Source organism: Staurois parvus, unplaced genomic scaffold, assembly GCF_062004578.1.
Source record: "Staurois parvus isolate SC_StPar_1 unplaced genomic scaffold, SC_StPar_1.0 ptg000243l, whole genome shotgun sequence".
NCBI classification, from domain to species: domain Eukaryota; kingdom Metazoa; phylum Chordata; class Amphibia; order Anura; family Ranidae; genus Staurois; species Staurois parvus.
This window is the reverse complement of record NW_028318039.1, coordinates 9,140,613-9,161,015: the sequence shown is the minus strand read 5'-3', so window position 1 is coordinate 9,161,015 and position 20,403 is coordinate 9,140,613.

The following is a 20,403-nucleotide window of genomic DNA, read 5'->3' as shown; positions in this document are numbered from 1 at the left end:
TTATCCCTAAAGACAGTTGTCACCATCCGAGATGGTTGAGCAACATACCAAGGGGACAGTTTCTTCGGATCTACAGAAATTGTGACAAAAAAGAGGACTACGTCCTCCAATCTGAGATCCTTAAACGGAGATTCGTTGAAAAGGCTATAACGCTAATATGCTTGAGGCTGAGAGGGACAAGGTGGGGGGCATGAATAGAGATAGTCTTATCATCACTAAGCAAAAGACTAACACTGAGAGATACTGCCCTTTTATCACTGACTTTTCTACTCAATTTAGGGATGTAGCTAGTATTATCAGAAAGAACTGGAGAATTCTTAAAGATGATCCGGTGCTGGGGAGTCATTTACCGGAAGCCCCCGAAATCACTTACCGTAGGGCACCACCCCTGAGAAACACCCTGGCCCCCAACATTGTTAACCCACCAAAACAACTTTCCTTTTTCTTCAACCGGAAAGGGTTCTTCCCCTGTAATAAATGCATGCTATGCACTAATAATGGAATTCATAAATATCCAGTAACCACATTTAACTCTAACACAACTGGTAAAACATATGAAATTCAATCTACCATCACGTGCAATAGTACCCATGTTGTATACCTATTGGAGTGCACATGCGGGAAGCAATACGTGGGACGGACTATCAGGAGACTTCGTGACAGATTGAGGGAGCACCTTAAGAACATTAACAAGGGGTTCAAGGAACATTCACTTTCCTTACATTTCCGCCAAGCGCATAATAAGAACCCACATGGCTTGAGATTTATAGGAATTGACACAATACATAAACACTGGAGAGGAGTACACAAGTTAAGAGCAGTTTCAAAACTTGAAACTAAATGGATTTTTCTATTAAGAACACTTGCCCCACATGGGTTAAATAGTGATGTGGACATAAATTGTTTCTTGGATACCAGGTAATTCCTTTTGGGTTGTCCTTGCTTCATCTCAACAAATATCCAGTATGTATATATTATCGACATTGATGTATCTTTAGGGTTTCCGGGGGAAACTATGGTTTTTTAACATCATTATCTTACCTCGAGGGGCTTTCCCCCCCCCCCCCCTTCCACCAATCAGCTGGATTATGAGCTTATTCTTCTTTTTCTGTTCAATACGTACTATTCGCACTGGTTGTTATCCAAATTATCCTAATTATCCATTTTACCACTGGTACACGAATTTTGACGTGGATATATCCCACAAGGTTAGGTATTAACGCCCCCAGTGATCTATATGGGGTTGCTTTTGTTTTAATTATAGTTTCCTAGGGAATACCCTAGGGGCTATTTTGATATCGGGGTTTTATTTCATTTTTAATTATCATTATGTTTCATGACCATTTATGTAATGTTTATGATCATCATTAATAATTAGATCATATGATTATCATTATCTATATGACTGTTCGCTTATTATATATTTTTTATATTTTGCACATTGCATTGGCTGTGTGTAATCGTGTTTTTAATTATTGTCGATTTTAACTTTCCTTTTATGAAATTTCTGGTGTTGTGTGTAACCTTTAATAATCTATAATGATGGCCCCTGGCATCTTTGCATGAACATAGGGGGCTGGTACTTGTAGTTCTACCACACCAAGATTCAGTAATTGCATCCAACACTTGGCATGATTTATCCCTTTGCTTAATATAGTTATCTCCTCCTCACTATCCCCAAATGATTGTTATGATGCTGAGATCTCCTGGCATTGTCAAATGTGTTAGGTGGGTTCTCTCCCATCACAACCCCTTTTTTTATCTGGGCTGTGGATCCCTTTCTCTGGCTCTGCAGTCTTGGTCTTCTATAAAATGGCCGCCGGATACGATCTGCGCATGCGCGGGTTATCCGCGATGACGCGGGAGGCTTGCATTGCGCATGCGCGGGCGTCTTAGCCTCGCGCATGCGCAGTAGCGCTAAAATGACGCGATAATGCGTCTTTTCACAATTAAGAGGTCCTCTATATATAAGGGACCATGGTTGAGAGGCACATTCCCTTTGATAATGTGCCATTGCCACGAAACGCGTTAGGGATAAGGACACCTCTCACACCATTTATTATCCACTGGTTTCATGCATCTGACTGTCGGCCATCTTTTTGGATTCTATGCATCAGCTTTTTGGACATTACCATGTAAGTGTATTACTTACTTTTTACCTTTGAATAAAATACTACACTATCAAGATTTCTTTCTTTTGGGTCTTATTGCTGAGCCCCTGAGATGATCTCCTGATAAGAGAGTACACCAACCCTGGCGATAGAGGATATAAAGTGATTTCGTGTTACTGTAAAGAGGCGCACCCCCCCTGTTGGTAGGAGACGGCAAGAGTGGTGCACTGGTGTTCCTGAGGGCTTCACGCTGAGGACCATCTGGCTGTGACCAGGAGTAGGTCATTATACTCCAATGCGCATGTACTTGCGCTATCTGGTTAGTGCATTATACAGTTATTCCCCTATCACGGAAGTCACGGATTTCTTTGGATACATCACAGAACTTATGATTTTAGCATCACCATCACTATATGCACCTTGATTAGTCGGATAGATCTGCATTACTCATCTGATGATTGTTTTAACAATTTAAGAATGTGGAATCTGGTGCATGTTGAAATATGAACATTTAATCTGCTATTCATGCGAATTCCCTGTATTATTCACTCAAGCGCTGCATTTTTTGTATTTGACTTTTGATGAAGGGGGTATACGAGGTTTACCTATATGCTAGCAGCTTGAATCCCATCATATCCAGCGCTCGTCCCTCTCTTCATATACTGTATTAGGGCCATACCCTTTTTGGATAAACCTTTCTTTGATAACTTTCAATTGTACAATATAATCTTCTAATCTGGAACAATTCCTCATAATCCTTACAAACTGCCCTTTCGGTATTCCTTCGATCCACTGCGGGTGATGGCAGCTATTAGTAGGGATATATCCATTCCTATCGGTCTCTTTAAAAAAAAGTTTTAAAATATCATTTATTATTAAGCTTAAAAATTTTAAGATCCCAAAAATTTGCCGATTCTTTACTAATATTTTTTGTAAATCCCAAACCAAACTCATTTTCCCAATATATTCTAAAAATAGATTGAGATTTTCAGCTGTTCCATCCCAAACCACTAAAATATCATCTATAAATCTTTTCCAGATCTTTAATCCCTCCCAATGTCTTCCATAAATTTCTTTCCCCTCCCATCTAGCTAAATATATATTAGCCAGGCTGGGCGCAAATTTTGCGCCCATAGCCACGCCCTTTATTTGTTCATAGAATTCCCCTTGATACCAAAAATAGTTCCTTCCCATACTGAATTCTAGTAGCTGTACAATCAATTTCCTTTGCTTAATATGTAAGTCCATGTAGTTTTTTAATCCCCATATAATCGCTGCAATCCCATCATTGTGTTTGATGCTTGTATATAGCGAATTTACATCGATTGTGACCAAAAAGGTCTCTTCAGATACCTCCATCCCTTACAAGGTAATCACATCCTGACTATCTTTTAAATATGAAGGCATATATTTTACTACCGGCTGCAGGAAAAAATCAACATAATGTCCAATTCTCGAATGAATAGAATCAATACCATTTATAATTGGTCTCCCAGGGGGTTTCGTAAGGCTCTTATGTATTTTTGGTAATATATAGATAAATGGTGTTCTACAATACATAGGAATGAGATATTTCGCTTCTTTTTCACTCAAGATCTTATCTTCTTTAGCTTTAGCAAGTAATTCTTTTCTATAAGCAAATTGTGTAAAAAAAAAAAAAATACTGATCACTTCCCCAAAGTAGTACAATGTTACTATGGTAACATTATACTACTTTGGTCATAGTGCAATATGATAAAAAAAATCTTAAAAAAGAAAAAAAAAGTAATAAAAATTTTAAATAATACAAAATTTTTTAAAAATGTAAACAAATTATTAATTTTTTTTCGTACTGTCACCAGTCAGTGTCCCTGATCACTGCCATGCCAGTTATATGATGACGCTGTACTGCACTGGTGACAGTATGTAAAAAAAAAATTTTGAAAATTATTTTTTTAATTTTTAATTTTCCAAAAAATTATTACAAAACACATTACAATTTCAAAAAACTCGCCGTGCCTGTTATGCAATACGTTGGACTGTCTACTTTGCAAAAAGGGGTCATTTGGAGAATATCTGTACTGTTCTGATATTCTTGGACCTCAAGAAATTAGATTGGCTGTCAGTACTTCAGGATTGAGCAATTTTCAGATATATCCCATAGTTTGTGAACTCTATAACTTTCCTACAGACTAAAGAATAAATACTAATTTGGGTTATTTTCACCAAAGAAATGGAGCAGAATACAACTTGGCCTAAATTTATGAAGAGCAATTATTTATTTGCAAACTTTATAACAGAAACAAAGAAAAACGTGGGTTTTTTTTCAAAATTTTCGGTCTTTTTTTGTTATTTAGCAAAAAATAAAAACCCCAGTGGTGATTAAATACCACAAAAAGAAAGCTCTAGTTGTGTGAAGAAAATGATAAAATTTTAGTTTGTGTACAATGTTGTATGACCGCGCAATTGTCATTCAAAGTGTGACAGCGCTGAAACCTGAAAATTGGCTTGGGCAGGAACGAGGTAAAAGGACACTGTATTAACAAATGTGGAGGATTTTTGTTATATGATTTGTTACATGCAGTGTGTGTGTGTGTATATATATATATATATATATATATATATTTTTTTTTTTTTTTTTTAATTTAGTAATATATTGTTTATTATTTAAACCTAGCACTGCACTATTTCATATAATTGTTTGTAACTAGTAGCACGGCTGGTGGTGGCATTCTGGAGATTATGTGCATTTAATCACATCAATTGTATGACTACATTGTTTTATGGTTTATAGTTCATAAGGGAACTTTCTGTAGTAGCTAGCAAGACTTGTATTTCATAAAACTCCCTAAAGTGGAACTAAACCCAATCAACATGAACTGTTTTTAATCCTCATGCTACTACTTATTACTTCTTAGTAAATAAGTAGGAAGGTATATTATATTTACTTGTTCTATACTTTTTTTTTCTTCTTTTCTTCATTTTTGCAAGTTTTCCCTTGTTTTCTTATTTTTTTTTATTTTCAACTTTCAGAATTTGTAAAAGACTCCTCAAACCATACATTTTCTGAATGTACAGGACAGGTAGGACAAAAAAAACAAATAAACAATAAAATCATTATACACGGACACAAACATACCAGAACTTAAAAAAAAAGATGCAACAGTGCCTCCAGGCAAACAGTTGACTTGGATGGAGGGGAAAATCCATCTCCAGTTATGGGCCCTCAAAACAGCCCTCTTGTGGGTCCAGGAAAGAATTTGAAGTTTTAGGGACAATTCACACTACAAAAATGAACTCCAGATACATTTTTGCTTACAGCTCAAAAAGTAGAACATGCTGCATTTTTTCTGCCCAGAACCATACTGGATCATGGTAAACTGCAACAAAAATGAAGCGGAACTGCTTGTGGTGTGAACTGTAAGCAAAAATGTATTAAAAATGCACCTGAAGTGCATTTTTGTAGTGTGAACTGGCCCTTAGCCAGAATCTGGAGTTGCTTTTTTTCTTACAAGTAGATTAAGGACCTCGTGGAGGCATATGCTAAACTTTATGACAAATCTCTGCACCTAGGAAGAGGCTCTGGGAGGAAATTGCCAAAAGAGCTAATGCAGTAGATCCACATCAATATACCCTAGAATAGGTTAAGAAACATGAGTCAAATATTGTGCTCAATAGCAAGTTTAGTAGGGTGTGGGCTGTACCCACCTGACTCTGTGGAACCACTTAGAGAACAAAGGGTGTTACCAATCCCTCTGGCAAAGCACATTGTCCCCTTGTTGAGTGGAACAAGTACCTCTTCCCCATATCCTTGGCCTGGAGGATGTGGGAGTCTGCAGGTGGGTTACCTATTGGAATATGGTGGCCTCCTTTTAAAAAAAGGAGGCCACCATATATCTCCCCCCCCCCCCTCCGACATAAATGAATATGTATTACTTATTACTCCTGCTCATTCACAAAAAAAAAAGTAAATAAACACACTAAATATTTGAAAAAAGTCCTTTATTTTAAAAACATGCCCCACAATGTAATTCCAATATCAGTAATGTCATCCAGCAGTGTAGATCCTCGTCAATCGCTATATATGCTGCCACACACCCACTGAAACAAAAGCATCAATCGATCTAATGTGCACTCCTGAATGGGAATGACAGACTGTTGGTAGCTTGCTTTCTTGTAAACAGGGGGGGGGGGGAGGTTGCTGATGTGAAATAGCCAAATATGACCATGGACATGTTCGTGATGCCATCCACTGTCCCTGCCCTTTTGTTTACATTAAGCTGCCAGACAGGAATCCCCATCTGACAGTTGAATGGGCTTATGCAGGCCCAATGTTTTTTTTTTCAAATATTTTTTATTGAACACATTTCTTTTCCATACATATAAATAGAAAAAAATACATTAGATTACATAAATACTTTCCCTTACCATATCCCCCCCCAAAAAACCCCATCCTAACAGATACCATTAACAATATAAAGTACATTGTTTTTTCATTGTCTAATATTCCCAAATCCAAATACCATTCCAGAGGCCTCCACCCACAGTTTCCATACCTTTTCAAATTTGCCCACAAAGCCCCTTCTCAAATTTTTCTCTTATTAGCAGATTCTTAACCAGCCTGTGAGAGAAGGTGGAAACAGAGTTATCCATTTCTGGGCAATCATCTTTCTGGCCAGATAAAGACACTGCAGCACTGCCAGCTCTGTTGTGGAAGGGGCATTTTGATAATCCATTAATCATAATACACATAATTTAGGTTTCACTAAAAGAGTTATATTAAATACTGACTTTACCACTTCCTTCCAGTATCTATATAGTTTAGGCATATCCAAAACATATGAAGGAGACCTGCAGATGGATTCCCACAACTAGGACAGGATGCATCTGGATGTCTCCCAAGCAAGAACAGTTTTTGTAGTGTGTAATATGCCCTGTGAATTATATAGATCTGCTGCTACGTACCTGATGGGAGACTGAAATGACGAGGTCGGCCTCACTTGTGTCACTAGCCCTTACCCCCACTGGAGTTGGAACAGAGGGAGTCTAGGGACCAGGGGGACAAGAGCGCCAGTAGATGTTGTTTAAAGCTCTTGCAGATGATGACCTTGGAAGACTGATGATCTTCTGATTCAGGCACAGTAGTAACAAACAGAGCGGGTTTTGTAGATTGCCAGGTGTGCACCAGAGCAAAGCAGAAAGTGAGGGTGAGAGACAGGAGCAGTGTCATAAGAATAGCCAGAGTCATCAACAGGCGGACAGCACGGTACAGAATCAGAAGCAAGCCAAAGTCAGGAGCAGAGCCGAAGTCCGGAACCAGTATCAATCAGGAGAGCAATCAGAGTCAGGTCAGGAACAAGCCGGGTCAGCAACAAAGCAATCACACAGGAACAAGCAGGACATGGGGGAGCTGAAGACCAGTCAGCACCTAACATGGGCAGAGGCACTCTTTAAATAGCCCGTCTGGCACCAATATTCACCATATGTGCTCATGCGCACAACCGACCACTCTTCTCCGGACGTTTCTATGCGCATGCACATTTCTATTCACAATTTGTCTCACTGGAAATCCCTTACATCTGCATTAATTTTTGTGATGAGACAAAGATATTAGATCTACTGATTTTAATATACAATTCTAATGTGCATCGGTCAACTCCCTTACATCTTGTGCTAATCTTACTCTACATTTGAGGTCCAGTTTCTTTTTCAATGCCACTAAATGAATATTAGCATACAACTTTGATATCAATCCTTTAGTGGAAGTAAATTTTACAAAATCTTTAAAAATGGGCATTACACCATTTAAGCTCGTCTGTTTTAAACTAGACTGTCAATGCATTCCTTATCTGTAAATATTAGTAAAAGCACTTATTCTTAAACCCAAATTCCTCTCCAAGCTCTTGAAACATTTTCAGTGTCCTAGTGGAATATAATTTTGAGTGTCTCACAACTCCCTTCTGTTTCTAGCTATTAATTCTCTATTTCCCCAAGTTCTGGTAAATTTTTGTTATCCCATAGAGAGGCATATTCTATAAGCCCTGTATAACTAAGCAGGGAGTGTATTATCCGCTACAACTTCACCAACAGCTGAATTGCAGGGCACTGTTGCTCGGTCTTCAATGACCCTGCCTCCAATGCTCCAACTAGTGTAGAGTGCGGCATACAGGCCATTAATGCATAATGCTATAGTAAGCAATATTCTCCTCCAGTGCACAACCCTGTAAGTGCTGCAGCTGAGCTGCCAGAAAGTAAATCCAAGGATGTGGTATGGCAAACCCACCCCTATCCTTTGGCAGCTGCAGCACTCCGAGATGCATCCTGGCCCAACCCCGTCATCACATCAAATCTCTAAATAAAGTATCTATCTTTTCAAACCAGACTCCATCAATCCATACTGGGGAATTATGCAGGATATACAGGAGTTGGGGCATCCACACCATCTTAACTACAATGGTCCACCACTGACAAGAGAAGGCGAAACCATGTCTTACATTTTTCCCTAAACATGGCCAATAAAGGTATTAGATTTTCAAAATATATAATTTTGTGTTTGCTATTACAGTTCTTCACAAATACTTAAACCTTTCCACTACCTGCATATGCTTGACACTATCAGGCAGTACTTCTGTCAATGGGTCTAGTGGGAGTAAAGTAGATTTTTTTCAATTAATAGATAGACCAGAAGAAAAACCAAAACTCTTTATAGTGTCCATTGCTGTAGTCAACAATTGGCTTGTGTCGCCCAGGAACAACAAGGTATTATCTTCATATAGTGCAATATTTTTCTTCATTAGCTCCTCTCCAAAACTCCCTTATATTTCTTGCTGCTCTAATCATTATCGCCATGGTTCCATGGCCAGAAAAAAAAAAGCATGGGTGTTTATAGATAAAAAAAAGCACACAAATGCATGCGCCCACCACCATTCTAACCCACTCCTGTAATTTCCTGGGTTTCCCTCCCGCAGGCTGCAGCTAGTGCTCGGAAGGGAGATGCTGTCCTTCATGAACAATGATAGCAATCTGTACAGATTGCTTCTGTGTTCATTGGTCACTGACATAGTAAATTGTGTTGTGTGTGTGATAGTTTCTAAATGAATAAGTCTCTATGCAGAATTCTCTGTCCATTTTTGTGAACTCCAGGAGGCCTATAACACAAACATTATTCCTCTGTAATCAATTTTCTAAATCCTCCAGTCTATGGTTTTGCATATCAACTTTCCCCTTTACAAGTTCCATCTTTTTTTTTCACAATAGTTATGGCATCTTCCACTTCATTAATTCTATCTTCCAAAACCACAGTGCGATCTCTCACTTTTTGCAGATCATGCTGTAAGGAAAGTTATCTCCTCCTTAATACTTTTTAGTTGATCAGTAATTTCAGACAATGAAGATTTGAAGCCATTAACCACTATCAACACCTCTCTCAAGGATATTCCTCCACTAATGATGTATCTAAAATAGTAGAAGGATCCTTAGCTCTCACCACAGTTAGAGTACAAGGTGCCAAAGTCATCTTGGGGGACCCATCCTGCTGACCTGATGCTGAGACTTTAGATGTTACCGATAGTGATGGCCTGGACTGTTGTTGCAGCTTTCCAGCACTCTGAGAAGGATTATAAGCAAAATGTTTCAACTTTGCTACCTTTGCCTCTTAACTCCAGTCTTTCACTGTATGATGTGATTGGGAGCCAGCACTATCCTTTGTCATTAATGTCGCCCCCTTTTTTTTTGTCATATTAATTTCTGACACCTTCTATGCAGCTCCACATGCCTCAGCACTGCCTCTCCCTCCAGCTCCCGCCAATTGGCAGTTCTGCAGAGGGATCAGGAAGCTGAGCTCTGCTGAAAACTGGTGGAAAATGCCAAAGATTGTCAGGGATCACTGGATGCTGTTGAAAATTACCGAGCACCATCAGGAAGAGCCGTGCCAATGACAGCTCTCTGCCACTTACACCAGATGCCAGTCCCTCATCTCTGCTTCTCTTAGATCCAAGGTGTCTCTCCATGGCCCACCACCACTCAGCTCAACTCCAGCCAGGCACCAGAGGGGAAACATGGGAACAGCCCCAGGACACACTGGAGGCCTACCAGGATGGAGGAGCAACTGATGAGCTATACACACTTTCTCACATCGGCATCAGGCCATGCCCCCCACTGGTTGTTTTTGGATGTCATTGACCACTGGGCACTTAGAATCCAGGAACCCTGAGCAGAAAGCTGTCACATTTAACAATGGTAATAATACCTCTGCTAAATGTACAGTGGATATCAAAAGTCTTTTTCCACCTTTAATGTAACCTAGAAAATGTACAACAAACTGAAACCTTTTAGGTGGAGGGAAGTAAAAATAAAAAAACAAAATAATATGGGTGTACACCCTTAAACTAATACATTGTTGAAGCACCTTTTGATTTTATTACAGCACTCAGTCTTTTTGGGTATGAGTCTATCAACATGGCACATCTTGACTTGACAATATTTTCCCACGCTTCCTTGCAAAAACACTCCAAATCTCTCAGATTGCGAGGGCATCTCCTGTGCACAGCCCTCTTCAGATCACTCCACAGATTTTACATTGGATTCAGGTTTGGGCTCTGGGTGGGTCATTCCAAAACTTTAATACTCTTCTGGTGAAGCCATTCTTTTGTTGATTTGAATGTAAGCTTTGGGTCGTTGTCATGCTGAAAGATGAAGTTCCTCTTCATGTTCAGCTTTCTAGCAGAAGCCTGAAAGTTTTGTGCCAATATTGACTGGTATTTGGAAATGTTCATACTTTTCTCTACCTTGACTAAGGCCCCAGTTCCAGCTGAACAAAAACAGCCCCAAAGCATGATGCTGCCACCACCATGCTTCACTGTGGGTATGGTGTTATTTTGGTGATGTGCCGTGTTGTTTTTGTGCCAAACAACATCTTTTGGAATTATGGCCAAAAAGTTCAATCTTGGTTACATCAGACCATAACACATTTTCCCACATGCTTTTGGGAGACTTCAGATGTATTTTTGCAAAATTTAGCCAGGCTTGGATGTTTTTCGTCATAAAAAAAGGCTTCCATCTTGCCACTCCACCCCATAGCACAGACATATGAAGAATATGGGAGATTGTTGTCAGCCAGTACTTGCCAGATATTCCTGCAGCTCCTTTAATATTGCTGTAGGCCTCTTGGTAGCCTCCCAGACCAGTTTTCTACTCCTCTTGTCATTAATTTTGAAGGGACGTCCAGTTCTTGGTAATACCACCATATTTTCTCCACTTAATGATGACTGTCTTCACTGTGTTCCATGGTATAGCTAATGCCTTGGGAATTCTTTTCTACCTTTCTCCTGACTGATACCTTTTAACAATGAGATCGCTGTGATGCTTTGGAAGTTCTCTGCGGACCATGGCTTTTGCTGTAGGACGCAACTAAGAAAATATCAGGAAAGAACTACTAGAAGAGTTGAACTTTATTTAGGGTTAATCAGAGGCACTTTAAATGATGGCAGGAGTTCTACATCTCCTCCTCTAACTATTCTCCTTTCTATCTTCTTTTTATCTCACACCTTTATACACTTCCATTATTAATATATCCCCAATAAAATATAGCATTTAATTTCACATACAGGTGTGACTAATTTCACGTGGCTCACATGCTCCTGAAATTGACACACAAATCATAACATACACATCATCATGTGCTATCCTTACCCAACACCTCACATTCCCTTAACATAAGGGCTCACAAGTAATTAGATCAGTAATCAATATACCAATATCGACTTATCTATTATACTCTTTGTATCTGCTGGTTCGCTATATACATTTGATGTAATGGTATATCTCACCTCGATTTGTACTGCAGTTTAAACCCGTGGCCCGTCTGCAAACAAGATGCTACATGTTGTGTCTATGTTCGGACTGTGATCCGTATTTGTATGTACATTGATATGACTTACTTTTTCTAATAAAAGTATTTTTGGAAAAAAAAAATTATGGCAGGTGTTTACTATTTAACAGATTCCCCCCCTAAAAGATTTCAGTTTGCTTTTCAATTGAGTTGTACAGTTTATAGGTCACATTAAAGATGTAAAACATTCTAAAATAATGTATCTTTGTCTAATTTTTTTGCATCACAGAAACATGACATCTTAACAAGTGTGTGTAGACTTTTTATATCCACTGTATATGTGGGGCAGCACAGTGGCTAAATGGTTAGCACTTCCACCTAGCAGCACTACGATCATTGGTTCAAATCCCAGCGACGGTACCACCTGCCTGGAGTTTGCATGTTCTCCCTGTGCCTGCATGGGTTTCCTCCCACACTCCAAAGACATGCTGGTAGGTTAATTGGATCCTGTCTAAATTAGCCCTAATATGTGTATGTATGAATGTAAGTTAGGGACCTTAGATTGTACACCCTTTGAGGGTTAGGGACTGATGTGAATGTACAATATACATGTGTAAAGCACTGTGTAAATTGACGGCGCTATATAAGTACCTGAAATGAATAAAATACATTTCTGAAGCAGGGAGTTTGACTCAATAGGCATTTAAAAACCTCATTTAGTTTGCCAGTTCGCTGAATGGACAAAGTTTGGACCAAATTCTACTTTGGTCTGAACCCAAACCTCATCCTTACTGCAGAGACTCAGAGAGCACTAAAAACTAAACAGCTACCAATACTTCTTCACTTCTAAACTAAAAAAATAAATGTTTGCCATTGCATACACATTAACATAAAATCTGATAGGATAGGGATGAGAGCTGCCAGCATAGTCTATACCCAATTTGGGATTAGTAGTGAGAAAGGAATTTCCAAGGGAAGAGCAGCAGAGCAGAGAATTAACTTAAAAACAGGCACTGGAAAACACAAATACTTTGCAAAAGCTCATTTGATTGTTAGCAATGGCTATAGTTCTGCCACTGGAGTAAACAGGGACAAACTATTTATTTAGAAAAGAGTAGATGTTTTGGGGTGAAATACTAATGCAGTAGAGCAAGATCACTTTCAAATTGATGTTCTTAGGTTGGTAAATGAGTGAAAATGTAAGTTTTGAAGTCTCAAGCATGTGCGCAAGCAATTTCTGAAACATTATTTTAACTTGCACATGATTGAATGATTTGAGTGAGCTCAGCTTCACTTCATTTACTATGCTAAGTTCTAATTCACTTTGCACAATGAGCATGCTTAGACCACAATAAAAATGAAAAGCTGAAAAATACTTTTGCAAAGAGAACACCCTCTACTCTTTTAATAAATACACCCTTATGTATTACAAAAAAAGTTGAGTGGTAGGAAAACAAATTACAAGGAAAGCAACAAACGAGAAATAGATTTCAAAAAGATTTAATGTATAAAATAATTTGAAAAATATAAAATGTATACAATATATAAAATAATATAGATACAAATATTTTACATACCCTGGCTTTTAGAAAGCCCAATTCCAAGTCTTCAGACCAATTCGGTGATACTGTGGTGCTGTTACAGGATGCACTCCAGAAACTCCTGAGGAGTCAATTTTGGCAGAACTGATTTGGAAATGGATATAAAGGATGTTAACAGCTTGTTAAGACCCTAACAACCATTTTACATTTTTTCCCAGTTTCAACCTAAACAATGATGGGGTGAGGTTATTGCACTGCCTAAGGTTGGCGTTGGTTTAAGGTATGAATCAAGGCTGTAAACCTAACCACTGAATTTCACAGACTGTATTTGGTAAGCTAAAAGCTTACAGATCAGGGAAAGGCTCCCTTTTGTGGCTCCCCCTTAGTTTCCTTACTCTGTACTGATTGTGCCAACAGATGTTTGGTCACAAACAGGTTATGCTACACGTACTAAGTAAATGACAACTAGATGTGAACAGTATTTGCAAAATATATGATGAAGCTGTAGAAAGTATAGGAGAATTAGATCTACTAGATATCACAGTTAAAACCATTTCAACAAAACTCATACAGTTGTTAATGTGATATGATTGTAACTCATGATACTTCATCTTGTAAAATGTATAGAATAGAAATGCAATACAATACTTCAAATATGGTGTTCTTGAGATGTGAGCAGGTTGGTGGACCATAGTATTTTTTTATTATGACAGAAGCATGTTTTCATATGAAACATGGAATAATAAACATAAATTCTTTTATCATCACATACAGTATGTATTGAGACAATCCTATGGTACCTTGAAAGTATAGTATGTTTACCTTACCATAGATTCATCGAACAGGAATGTTGATAGAGGTATTGAAATTTCTAGAAGCAGTATGGTATTTGTATATCTTAGTTTTATGTGGAAAATTCTCAAGTGAACAGTGACTGTCCTTTCAGATGCCTTCACTTATTGGAGGTTCAGGCAGCCACCATTGTCATGGCTGTCTAAATACAACAGCCATGACAGTATGGATGGGGAAATCTATTGATTTGCTCTTGTTCTTCTCATGGCCTGATGAAAGAAAATCTAGCCATGTATTGCTAGCATAAAATAAAAACAGGTCTAGAGATGACAAATAGTAGACAGGAGACACTCACTGCTGGATCACAGATTCTGAAAAGAAACATGGAAAGGACGGGCAAGTTTCAGTCAATGGTCCACAGCATGGCAGCAGCACACCACAAGGAGGGAAGTCAAGAAGGACTGGGCAAGGGAGGTAGCTGTGTGGCTGGAGTTCTTTGCAAAGTAGCAGGAGAGAACATCTATTGATCAGAGAGTGGAGTGATGCATGTACTATTCTGGACAGTGTACTTGTTCATGTGTTCCGAGCTCTGTGGAGAATGTCAAACTTAAACATACCGTAGATTCTAAGAATCTACTCTGACTTCTGTTTGTGAGCCCAATGTTGCTGTAACAAACAGCTGTGAGACTTCTGTAGCTGTTATCAGCTGTTCCTCTGCATGTGTCACAGGGAAGGGAACTCTAGCCAGTGATTGACAGTTTCAGCTCTGTTCCTGTGTGTTGTGTGAAGGAGTGGTGTGTCTCTTCCCTCCAATCCATTCTCACTTAGCTCTGCAGAGTATAACTTCATCTCTCTGCACCCTGCTTTCTGTAAATTCAGACAAGCTGTATAATTTCTAGAAATTGAAGAAATGTAGAGAAGAGAATACTGCAGATAAACAGGTAAAGCTTATGTAAGAGGATTTGGTTCATCTCTGTGTATCACCTGAGATCAGTCACTTCACCGAATATATGTAAGGGTTTAAAACCACTTTAAGTGTGGTATGGACCAGGGAGACCTGTTACACTTACTTTAGAAGTGCACTAAATTAGTGCGGTTCTGGCAGGAATTTGTTCTGTTTATTATTCAAACTTTTTATATAACAGTTTAATGCAACCCCCTTACTTACATCCTGAGTAAATAGATATAGATACTCTTTATTATTATGTAGCTGAGGCTGATATATGATTATTGCTGATTATTTGCAAGAAAGTAGGTTGCTAAAGCTCCACCATCACTTAGTGAATGGTTGGTAAAAATTAGGTTGGTTATGACACTTGAAAAACTTGCTAAACATGAAAACATGCTAGGTGTAATTACCATTTCTTATCTTATCCAAAACATATTTATATATATTTCAAATATGGGTCTTGATAAGCTCTAAAGGGTCTATTGATGAAAAAATTGCTTTGCAAATGTCCCAACTAGGGTTGAGGTCAGTGTTTAGATGTTCATCTAAATGTTGAATGTTTAGCAGATTCTGCATTCAGGAACATGATAGATTCCGGCTGTCAATGGTTGCTAAGGAAGCAGTGGGCACTGCACCCAACGCATCCTTACCAACCACTGATGTCACAAAGCACATTTCCTTACATGACCAGGAAACCCTGGCCATATAAGCAAATGTACTGGTAAAAGGAATGGTGGCTACCTGAAGCAGTAGCAAGCCGCACAATAAAGTAGTGGAGTATGCTTACTGGGTAGGGAAAGACAGAAGATCTTAAAGTAAAAAATCACTGATATTCACTAGTTAGCTATCCATCAGAGAAGCAGAGCTGGTTGTTTGTTAAGACTCTTGGTTGTTTGCCATTTTGGATGGCTCTGATGGTCAAATTTGGTGGGCTAATTTGGAAGAGTTTTAAAGTTTAAAATGGTAGTATTATATTGTTATTTCCCTAGGAAGACATGAGATACTCATTCCACTGCTCAGTCAAAAAAGGGCTGGGCGGAGATTGTGCTGACATCACCCACGCCTGTTTGAAGCCACCACCAGCAGTGTTTATGACTTATATGCTCCATTTGTCTTTGAATTTTGTAAGTGTTCTTTTATTCAGTTTAATAAATCATTTGTATGTTATCACACTATCTGGACTATTATCCTGTTTGACCGAGCACACAGCAGATCATAATAAGGGTGGAAGGAGGAGAGATATCAAAATCTGTGACACCTCTTTTCCATTTAGGAAGTTACAAGCAAGATATGTTCAGCGTCATGCTCTATTAGACCACCTATAGTCTGGAGTGTAACTATTCGGTAAGGGGCAGTGTGTTTTTTCTTGTGGTGGGCACAAGAGTCTCTATTTCACTATACACGTGGGGGATTATTGTGGACACAGCTGTTAATTATAATTAAGATTTTGTCATCAAAAGACTTTTTCATTGTTTGGTATTTCATGCATTTTGACTTAATATTATTGGTATGAGCACATTTAAAGTATAAGTGACTCACTATTAGTATTTTTTTTATCAATAATGCAACAATAACTGAATGTTGAAGTATATCTATAGCTGAAATTTCCTCTCAATTCATGTGTCTTTAAGACAGGAAGTGAAATTTCCCCCAATTGGACCCATGGGTTTAACTATATATGTAGGGATAAAAGTTTTTTGTTTTTTTTTACTTTTAGATAAAGTAGGAAAGGGTTATAACCACTGTTAAGTTTTTTTTTTGTTGTCTGTGTACCATTACGGAAATCTATAGAAATTTCTTGTTGCTTCCTGTTTCAAATGCACCAGGAAGCTACAGGAAATCTCCCAAAATTAGGGCAATTGCCTTCTCATATAGTTGCCTTCTGAACAGTTCACCTTACAGTTTTGTTCTGAGGACAACTCTAAAATTTAGCATTTTCTCTCACTTTCTTTACCATGGAAAAAGAGTAAAAAGAGTGAGGAGACTAGGGGAGATAGTTTTTGGTTGAACTGGATGGACTTTTGTCTTTTTTCAGCCAAACTAACTATGTAACGAGCTATGTAACTAACTATGCAACTAGTTGAGATGCAATTAATCAAAATACCAGTGTCAATAAACTGCATTACCTGAGATTTTTGTGTCTGTCAATTATATTATTGGTTATTATTATTATTATTATTATACAGTATTTATAAAGCGCCAATAGTTCGCTCAGCGCTGTACATTACAAAGGGGGACAGAACATGTGACAGAACAATACCAATACAATGCAAAACATGAGGGGATTGAGGGCCCTGCTCTTTCGAGCTTACAATCTAGGAGGTTATATTATTATTATTATTATTATATGCTTTAATGCCTGGTAATGCAAGGTGCATTGTTTCTGTGTGTTGCTAAGTGGCAAGTCAAGATGTTATATTTATTAAGCACGTTGCTAAGGAATTTCATAAGCGAGGTTTAGGTTATCTCCTCAGAGGAAAGATATAAATATTTTAGTATGGAAGAAATAATATTGTGTAACAATCACAATGTTTAGAATAATGTCTCCCTTGTGAAATAACAAAAGGCTGAAGTTGGAGAGGGATAAAGAAGCAAACAATGCCTAGCACATATTGCTATAGACATTAGCCTTTCCAAAATATGACTGGGTTAAGGGAAAAATAAAGGTAAAATACCAAGAAGCAATAGTGCTCATTATATACCTGATTTAAAGTGGTTTTGACGGCGGTAGTTTGTAGACAGTTGTTGTGACAGGTGTATAGCTTTTAATTACATGAGCAACTAAGTAACACTTCCTGGAGTTATTTTTACATATTCTGTAAATATAATATAAAAGTCAGTCATTTTCCTTTTAGCTTGAATAAAACCTACAATAAAATATTTACATACAACATATATACATTGTTTTACTAAAGGTAAAAACGTTTTTCATTTTTCAGGGGAACTTTTACTTTGCAAGGGAATTTCACAGTAACAATTCACTTTGCACATGACTGGACATCAGCATATCTTAACCTCATTCTATAAGACAGGGGAAAGTGAAGAAAGAACAGCCTATTTGTCTTTAGTACATCAACACCACAGTGTCATCCACATCCTTCAACCAATTATATTTCAAAAGGTATCAAATATGACATCTACATGTTGCACCTTTGCTAAAGAGTTACAATGTACATTAATGAGCTGAATGTCTGCAATTACAGCCAGTAAAAAAATCCAATGAAGGAGCATTCTGTTTAACTGCTTGTTTGCCTGTATATTTGTCAGTTTAAAGTGTTACTAAACCCAGGACCCTGCATTCACTATATCTGGTCTCCCACAGTACACACAACATGGAAATGTAATTATTTTAGTAAATAGAAACTGCTAAATACCAGCAGAGCACTGGTTAAAGCTTGTAGAAGGAGTTTTCTTTCTGCTCTAGGAGGATACAAAACCCTCTGACCTCTGTCTGAACAGTGTTGATTGGCCCTGTGCTGATCACATGCACTCTCCCAAGAAAGAAAAACCTGTCTAGCAATACACACTAAACTGAGCATGTACAGAAGAGCTATGGGTTCAGTCTGTCTTATCAGCGTGGGCATTTGAACAAGAGGAGGGGCAGAGAAGTCAGGATTAAACAGCCTTTTTGCAGAAATGCAGAGGATTAACCTCTTAGACTCAGTGAGTATAGCAAGCATACGTTACTGTATATACAGACTGATTTTAATGTTGTGGGTTTAGTAACACGTAAAAAAATGTTTTCATGCATTAAATAATATATGAACATGTATGAGTAGAGATAAAGTGATTAATTTACTAAAACCAAATAGGATGTTCAATTTGTAAGGGAAATTTTACTTTGGAAGGGGATTTCTCTTTAGCTTAGTGAGTGAGCTGATGCTCTGCTGACTTCCATCATCCAATCACGTGCAAGCATAAACACTGTTTTTTGTATATTCCTTGTATACGATCAGTTGTTTGAGTCATTGATTTATTTGATGTGGGTAAACCAAAATTATGTAGCTGGACATATTTTTAAAATCCTGTTCACATTTCCTGGCCCTCCTGAAGGCTACCTAGCATGCCTTTTCTCCATCCTCTTTCCTTCGCTTTCCCAAAATTAAAGGATAAATTAACTCAAGAATTTTGTAAACTATTAATTCTATCAGTCCGCTTGTAGTAGGAATGAACAAAGGGAGAACATTTTAAAATCCAACCTGGGTGGCTCTCTTCAAAAGATAGCATAGATAGATTAGTGCAGTCACCCAAGGCAGGGTATTGTGTAAAATAAAAGAAAAAGAGTCTGAAGAAAAGAAAACTAATGCTGGTGCCTCATCTAAGGATTGGTAAGTTGGACGATATCACATTTTTGGTTTTGGTCTTAGGCTGGCCATACACTATATAATTTTCTTACAATTTTCTGTTCAATTTCTGCTCAATTTCCTTTAGATTTACCTTCAACTGTGTAGTGCAAGGGCCTGCCTTTTTGGATACAATTAAAAGTGTTGTTTAGGTTTGACCTCATTATATGGTTTTTGGTAAATCTAAAGCATAAATCTCAAGAAAATTGTATAATGCATGTCCAGCCTTAGATACCCTTTTATTGGAATGGTTTTGCAACTAGAAAAATCTCTAAGGTGTGCATTTGTGCTGGATGCTTTTAGAGCTGCTTAATTTACTATTGAGAACAATGATTAGTCAATTTACTGCTGTAGGATCACCATTATTTGATATTTGCAAATGTTTTTATATTTTCTATGTTATCTTTGTTAAACGGACATCATAAAGGCTGTAGGGCACTTGGATACTTTCACAAGATATTGTTTTAATAAGTATTTATTTGATTACTGTTGAATGGGAAATATCCCATTGTAAATATATTTGACACATTTATTGCATATCAACCAAAGACTTGGAAAGAAAGATACACAGCAAACATGGTAAGTTCTGAGATCTGCATCAGGATAATTAATCCTGATTTGTGATGAAATATGCCGCTGTTTATTATAAAAATCCTTCCTTCATTAATGCCAGATGCTCCAGACAGTGATCTTCCATTGCTGTGACTGAGAGCTCCAGATCTTGTACAATGAATGGATCCTGCCATTTGCCCTCCCTTACCTTTCCTGTTTTCCATTCACAAAGCACCTAGGGGGGAATTTGCTAAAATTAAATCATATGTTGTAAAGTGCTGCGTAAACTATATAAATCCTGTATTAT